General features: G+C 32.2%; 1 long non-coding RNA gene across 1 annotated transcript; it reads right to left on the reverse strand.

The window, feature by feature from the left end:
* Positions 1–751: 751 nt before the first annotated feature.
* LOC148614994 (uncharacterized) lies at positions 752–3,574 on the reverse strand. The gene is made up of 3 exons (XR_015923212.1): positions 3,507–3,574; positions 1,652–1,794; positions 752–1,197 (listed from the first exon to the last, which is right to left on the reverse strand). It is a non-coding gene; the product is annotated as an uncharacterized LOC148614994 (long non-coding RNA).
* Positions 3,575–7,919: the final 4,345 nt, after the last annotated feature.

The raw sequence follows: 7,919 nt of genomic DNA on the forward strand, positions 1-7,919 counted from the left end.
TTACTAGTTGTAAATGTCTTTTGGTGAGTTATAATGTAGCAACATGTTTCTTACTTTTTTGGATATTTACAAAACAGTGGTCTTGGGCAATTAATTTTCCGGAACTAACCCCAGTTGTCCTTTTCAAACTATTATAGTGCATTGGTTCATTTTTTCAGCACCATGAAATCTGATTTATTCAATGGGTCATAGTTTTCCTTTCCTCGTTTGTCTAGCCTCGACTTGACTTTTTATGAGCAAATGGGCGGGTGTTTCTAGAAAAGCAGAGGACGCTTACCCTACCGGTGCACCTGGTCCATGCTCCCAGTTTTTAGTGGAGTCCGAGTTTACTTGCTCATTTACTTTTGTTACTTTGTATGTATGATTTTAGTTACTTTATGTTCTTTGTTGTGTATGTCTGTTTTCCATGTCTGGTCTTTGTCCCTGGATTACATTCTTTTAATTACCGCTATAACCTTGGTTCCCTTGATTACTCTTTCAGGACCACTTGTCTTTTTTCAGGCCCTGTCTGGCCCAAAATATAAGTAAGCTTTATACATATAAGCAATCAGTTTTGGTAGCTGTAAGCTATTTTGAGAAGTCGTTTATAAGTCTTTCTATTGCTTGCATTAAAGAGTAATCAAGAGAACCAAGGTTATAGCAGTTATCAAAAGAATGTAATCCAGGGACAAAGACTAGACATTAAAAAATGAAATCTTAATTGAAAAAAGGACAATAATAGTAACATTTATTTCTGATTGGAGATGTAGATTAGTGAGTAGAAACTGACGGTATTTGTTCTTGGAAAATTTTAGATATGTTGATTTTGAGACTTAAGGATTTGATAAATTTGGTGATCACTTGTTTAGGTATGCCAGAGCTACAATCCTCTTTTCTGACACCTAAGTACAACATTGTAGCTAGATACAGGCTTATGATCAATGTTAAAAATATGTCTCACAGGCTGCATAAAGATGTTTTAATTTCCGATATCCATATATATCTCATTGAGAAATAATGATAGACGTTGATTTTTCACCGTCGATATAATGTTTGGACTACTTATTTTACAAACTTTGCCTTGTGTCAATTTCGTGTGCCTAGAAGAGGGAGGTTAGCGCTTAAAAACTTGGTTTAAACTGGGATTTCCATGGGATATGCTGGTTCCAATTCAAGACCAATCCGGTCTGGATCTTAGTAATGCCTTGTGTTTGCCATCTGTAAAAAACGTTATACCCATGTGATGTTATTATAAGATGGCTCCACTAATTATTACACCAAACTAATATCAAAATAAGTAGCAATATAATCATAGAAGTCAAAATTTACATAATATTTTTATTTAATTTAAACAAGGGAAAATATCAGTATGGAATCCAAAACCCAACTATGTTTTAAAACACGACTGATGATATATGCATAAAAACCTTTTATGTTGTTCACCACACTTCAAGAGTTAAACTCAAGTCTGAAAAAAACGAAATGAGGTAAAATGAACATGTAGTAGTTGACAGAAAAAAACTGATTTTAAAGAGATAAAGTTATTGTATCTATAATCGACAGATGTGAAGGAATTACAGTGGCGGATCCAGGGGGCGGGGCGCCCCCTTAGAAAACAAATTGTTGAAAAAATTTGTGTGTAAATTCATGAAAAACTCATGACAATACTTACTACAATACTATAGATATACAAGTAAAATATTTTTTTAAATCACAATACTGGTATACAATACTGGAACAAATATTTATACCAGTATTGTAGTCGCCAAGTACAGGAGATCCAAAACACTCACTTCGTGACCCTCACCAGTGATCCTGTCAAAAAAAAAATTAATATACCTCCAATCAATAACTTGACAAAAGAAAGGGAAATCTTTCCCTCATTATTTCCATCATGCCTTAAATGACAACTTGACCCATAGAAAAAAATAACGGCTAAACACCGAGCTCTATTTTCAGTGTTGTTTTATGTTCTTAGTTTTTTTTTTTGTATTATTTTGTAAATTTCTTGAGTTACTGACCTTGACAATTTTTTTTGTTAACTCTAGAATTCTAGAGAAAATATGTTTGATATGACCTAACGAATATGTTTTGAGTTATTGTCCTTGAGCCTAATAGTTTGTGGAGATTGCAAAATGCACCAACAAATGAATGATATACAGCCAAATGTATATAATCAACTACATCAAAGTTAAAAGATATGATGCAAAACATTTAGGTAAATTACAATTTGTTTATGAAATATTTTCATGAACCAATGGATGTTACTCGATCCTATATCATCAGTTCAAACACGACCTTGAGACAATCGTTTAACAATTCTAATTTGTTATTCACCTGCCCGCGATCATAAACTTTGAATACAGATATGATACAAATAATGTGTGTACATTCATTTTTCTTCAAAAATCAGATTTTTAACAAATTTTTTCTAAACTTTCTAACGCGTACCGTAACAGTAGGTATAAAAAGTGAGTCCATGCAAAAACCAGGCAATGGATGGCACATGACAAATTTTTATCTTCCATTTTATATCAGAAATGCATCCTTTCTCAAAGTTCGGCGTACGTCAAAATTTAGATGAATAGTTGGCGTCCTGATAAGTGGAAAATGTTTTCATTTTTTCTGGAAACGCTAGTAATTTTTAACCTCTTCATGGGCAAGTGTGTAACTAAGAAATAATTCAAATATGAGTAGATGTAGTTCTTCATGCTTATGAAAGATGTTGCTCGAAATGGCGACGATTCAGTTTGTGGAGCAAAGTATTTAATCAACTTATCTATGACGTTGGAATTAAGACCGTCATATGTCTATGAGTTTATCACCGTTTTACCACGGCTGTGGTCTAAAGAGCTTTGAAGCACATCATACATGTATTAGAATAAGTATTCGACTACTTATTCATCCGTCATAAGGGCGTTAATGTCCGCATATGGTGATTAAATAACTCCTAGTGTGCACAAAAATTACAACAGTTTATGATGTATCTACAACCTTTATACTTCAGCAGTGTGTACACTGATGAGTAAACAACGTTCAAACTTTGTACATTTGTATACTGACAAAAAAAAAATATAAGAGCTTGGCGATTTTTTCTGTATGATGAAAAATAACACTATTTGAATAAACAACTTTTGCTTTTGTTACTTTGCTTTTGTTACTTTGTATGTATGATTTTAGTTATTTTATGTTCTTTGTTGTTTATGTCTGTTTTCCATGTCTGGTCTTTGTCCCTGGATTACATTCTTTTGATTACCGCTATAACCTTGGTTCCCCTGATTACTCTTTGACAAGTCGATTACAGACCGACAAAATGTAATTCAGTAGTTATATTTTAGTTCTATAATAAAATAAATTATATAACTACAAGGTAGATAAAATTGATGTTGTCTTAGTTTATTTTTTATCATAAAAAATATTTTTATTCGTATTCTTGTGTGTACTCATCTAGTTTGTCACGTTCATAAAATGTCTGGCGTCTTGTTCACACGTGGTTTAAGAACATGTATATAAGATAAGCGGCTTACCTGCCGATCGTGGATGATCAATCAAAGGAATGCAATAGAAAATTAAATATGGGGTCGGTAAACGGTTGTCTATACGAGTAATTAACCGATTTAATCCTTAGAACATGACAGTTATATCATACACACGTTAACGCTAATTTTATCAAAGTCCCATATACATGTATACGTTTTACTATTGTTTTTCATCTTTCTGACAATTTCATTCCGTTGCTATATTACATGTATCACAAATGTGATTTATTTTTCGCGTATTTGCCATTGCCTTTTTTGTAACATGTATTTGCAAAATAATGTATTTGTGACAAAATGAATGAAAAACCAAAACACATGCTGATCGAGTGTTAAACATCTTTTAGAGCACCTGCTTCTACTAAGTTTTTAGCATATATATATTCGAATGGGTATTGCCACATTTGTATGTCTTAAAATAAACGTAATAGCAAAATTACCGAACTCCAACCATAAATCAATGGAGAGGATTGTTACTAGAAGAATGGCAAAATCATAGACACGCCAAAACAATAAAATAACCACTATACATTCTGATTTGGTACATTCAGAGATGGTGAGTTTTAAAAGCATCTTTTTGACGATCGTTTCTTATTTTGATTATAAGTTAAGATGATTGTGTTCTTTTGTTTTTTTTGTTTTTTTTTTGGCTGTTTATTTTTATCCCTGGTGACGTAACTGCGCTCATTTCATTGCTGCTACACTCTCTTCCTCGTAGTTATATGTAGATATTTCGTTTCTTATTTTCAAGTTCTGTATTTCAAAACCGCTTTTATTTTTCTTTACCGTTTCCAATTCATGTCAAATCTAAAATGGACAATGAAATTGACTTTATTTAGATAACCAATTAAACGAGTATCCAAAAGTCCTCTTCAATATTAACGGAATGCAAGCCATTTTAGCAAATTTCTCAAAGTCAAGTAACCAACCAACACACGACAAACTGGTTGGCGGTCTCACTGCACGGGGAAAGGAAGAACAGTAAACGCTTTATTGGAAATTTTAACTATTTTCACTTCAGTAAGTACCTGAATGGTTTGTAATAAATTATTTAAAATTATGCAAGTACTTACCGCAGCTTCAAGATTCGAACATATGATTTTGAAGTCTACTACTGTCCATTGCTCAACTGGGACAGTAAACCAGTCTGTCAAGTTACTCCCTTTTGTTTAATTTATTTTTTCAAAAACAAAGTTTAATTCGGTAAAGTAAAAAAGGATAATTATGCATTTTTATCATTGTCCAGTTTTTCATTTACGAAAATATTCGTTGAAATGATAAGGTCGAAGTTAACCTTCTAAATGTTTATCTTTAATATGAAACGTCAGCATACGTTGATGGTGCTTGTTTTTCAATGTACCCGATTCTTACTAGTGTCCTTCGACAGTATAAAGTTCACATAGATGCCTTGTGCGTGGTAGTTTTCAGATATTTTTATTTGGACAAGGTCAAAGAAAGTGTAAATATCACACTGATACCAACACAAAGTTAGATAAACAATTTGATAATAATTTTGATATGGGCATCATAATTGGTAGTATTGAAAAGCATAAGTTGCCGTTTGTGTTTTTGTTTTAGAAATCTGTTTTATACCTTGTTTGTTTGTATTTAAAGCCTATTTTATTATAAACCATAGAATCAAACTATTTTTTATGTGATTTGCCTCGCATGACAATTACAAAATTAAGAATTATTAAGAATGATTATCCCGAAAAATTGTGTTCTAATTCAATTGAGAAGTACCTACATGACAATAATTCAATCATATCAAAAATGTAGAAACACATTATTTCATAAACAAGTTGTTATACACGCGTAACTATTCCTTATCCACACGCGTTATTGACTAATTATTTACATAACAGAAGCACACCTGTTTTAAATGATTAATTAAATTGACCCAAAATTGCTGATAAACCATACTATCTTTTTCTATTTTATTGGCAACTAGATAATTGCGTAAACAAATCGGATATAAATGTGAAATAGAAATTTTTACATGGTTAAACAAATGCAATAACTCTGACCGGATTATTCGGGATACTTTACAGGGGCATAGCGCCATATTCGACAGGTACTGGTACTGATGGCGCAGTACTAACATTTTTTGTCTAAAATTATGTCTAACATTGTGTATAAAATTTAAAAAAAATGTCTTTCTACCTAAAATTCTTGTCAAATTAAAAAAAAACTTATGTGTTCGTTACCTTACTGCCGTACCAATCCAGATTTGGGGTGCTACATCGCTGCATTGTAGTGGAAGAAAAAAAAAAGAAAAAAATGAACAATACGTATCTTTATTATTTCAAATGGAATTTTAAAAAAAGAAAGACCAAAGTATGAATTATGAGTTATCTATTTAATAAAAAAAACAATTCAATCATGGGAGCCAAGTACGACACTTACTGAAAATAGACAGTATGTAAAACATGTAACTCTTTGATATGTTTTCATTCCACATGTATTTGGGACTCTTATATAAAACATATACTGTATTGCAATACTTTACATGCAATAAAAGTCTGGTAAAACAATGTTACCTTCCGTCGTTTCGCATACTAATCCATAATCAATGAATGTATTAAGAGGCTGCCCATCTAAAATCCCGGCAGATCCCATGATAGAGGTGGCACAGGGTACATTTAATCCCACTGATTTTTTGAGTTCCAATGTCATATATATATATATATATATATATATATCATATGTATGCCAAATAGTATAAAATTTGTTTTAAGTCGACAATGAAAATAGCTCAAAAATTGTCTTTTAAATTCACTAATTATGCAACATGCAACCAAATTTTTCTCAAATTAAAGAATTATTTCACCTTTTTCAATGATTGTTTTTCCATTTCATCATTGAAGTTAATCAAAAACCAACTTTCAACCTTAAAAAAGGATGCACATGATATGAAATAAGTGAAAATATTTTGAAAACAAAATTTTCATGTGCCACCCATTGCCTGGTTTTTGCATTCATTTGACTCCATCTTAATCGTTTAACTTATATCCACATATCAGTTTAAGACTCATTTCTCTTAAACGTGTGCATTATAAGCTCCCAGCATCCGTCCCACCGCCTTACATACGCACACGCGCCATCAAACTGTTATCCTCTTTCACAGTATGTTATATATTGATCCCTCATTTCCTTCCTAGCAACCAACGATACCCCATACAATCTGACAATGAAGACACTCCCTTTCCGTTTAAAATAATGATTAGTTTTCAATCTTGTTTTTGACCGCATTGTTATCTCTTGAATTCGTGATACTTTCCTTATTTACTTTTGTTACTTTGTATGTATTAATTTAGTTACTTTATGTTCATTTTTGTGTTTGTCTGTTTTCAATGTCTGCTCTTTGTCCCTGGATCACATTCTTTTGATTTTTGTTAGAATCTTGGTTCCCTGGATTACTCTTCTTTGTAAAGTAATATGAAACAAAAAACAATTTGTGTCGATTGTAGAATAATATTGGGCACGTCAAGCAGTGGAGGTAATTGATTCACAACATTGAACCTCTCACTGAAAACCATACATTAGTATACATATTATTAATAACAGAATGATGCTCAATCCTTCTGACACAACAATAATGATTTATCCTCGTTTGTTTTGCTAATCTTTAAAAGATAAAACAGTATTAAGTATAAAAATGCATCAAATATCTTTTGAATTGAATAATGAACCACTTGACTGATTTTTCATCGTTAATTTGTCACACGAATGTTATATAAAGCTTCAGACTAAAAAAAGACGAAATCACAGAATTTCTACACACACAAAACGAGTTACATGTAATTATTGAGCATATAAATGAGTCTACGCTAAATTAATTGGTGTTATATATGAATATGCAGATTAGTATTAAATAACACTATAACAATAATGTTGAAAATGATAGCACTTTCCGTATATCTGTTACACCCTTCATTTCGTGCATGATAAAGCTAGAACAAGGAGACAATTCGACTGTCTTTGTGAATATAAACCTCTAAGATTCCCAAACAAAATCTTTCGTAACACAGTGTTGGCCAATCATTTGCACGATATGTGTGACGCTGACAATCAGCTGACTGTTCCTATACTTGTTATAATTTTCGTTTTCGTGCTAACATATATACTCAATACTGGTAGACCCGGTTTGCACTCATATGTGTAATACATGACGGACTGAGGTGTTTCTTAACATCCTTGGCTATCGTTTGGGGTCTCTCACGGACGTTGTAAAGCATCAAAGCATTTATACAGACCCGCGGCATAGTCAAACCCGTGAATGTGGGTCATTGTGTATTTGGAGAAATTAGATGTGACCACGTTCATTCGTTAAAATTAATGCATTATCAAGTGATTTAATGTCGATCGGTGACCTAGTGATTCAATTTGTAATATGCACGATAT

Source organism: Perna viridis, chromosome 6 (genome assembly GCF_037379345.1).
Source record: "Perna viridis isolate PV_CMFRI_1.1 ecotype Kerala chromosome 6, ASM3737934v1, whole genome shotgun sequence".
NCBI lineage: Eukaryota > Metazoa > Mollusca > Bivalvia > Mytilida > Mytilidae > Perna > Perna viridis.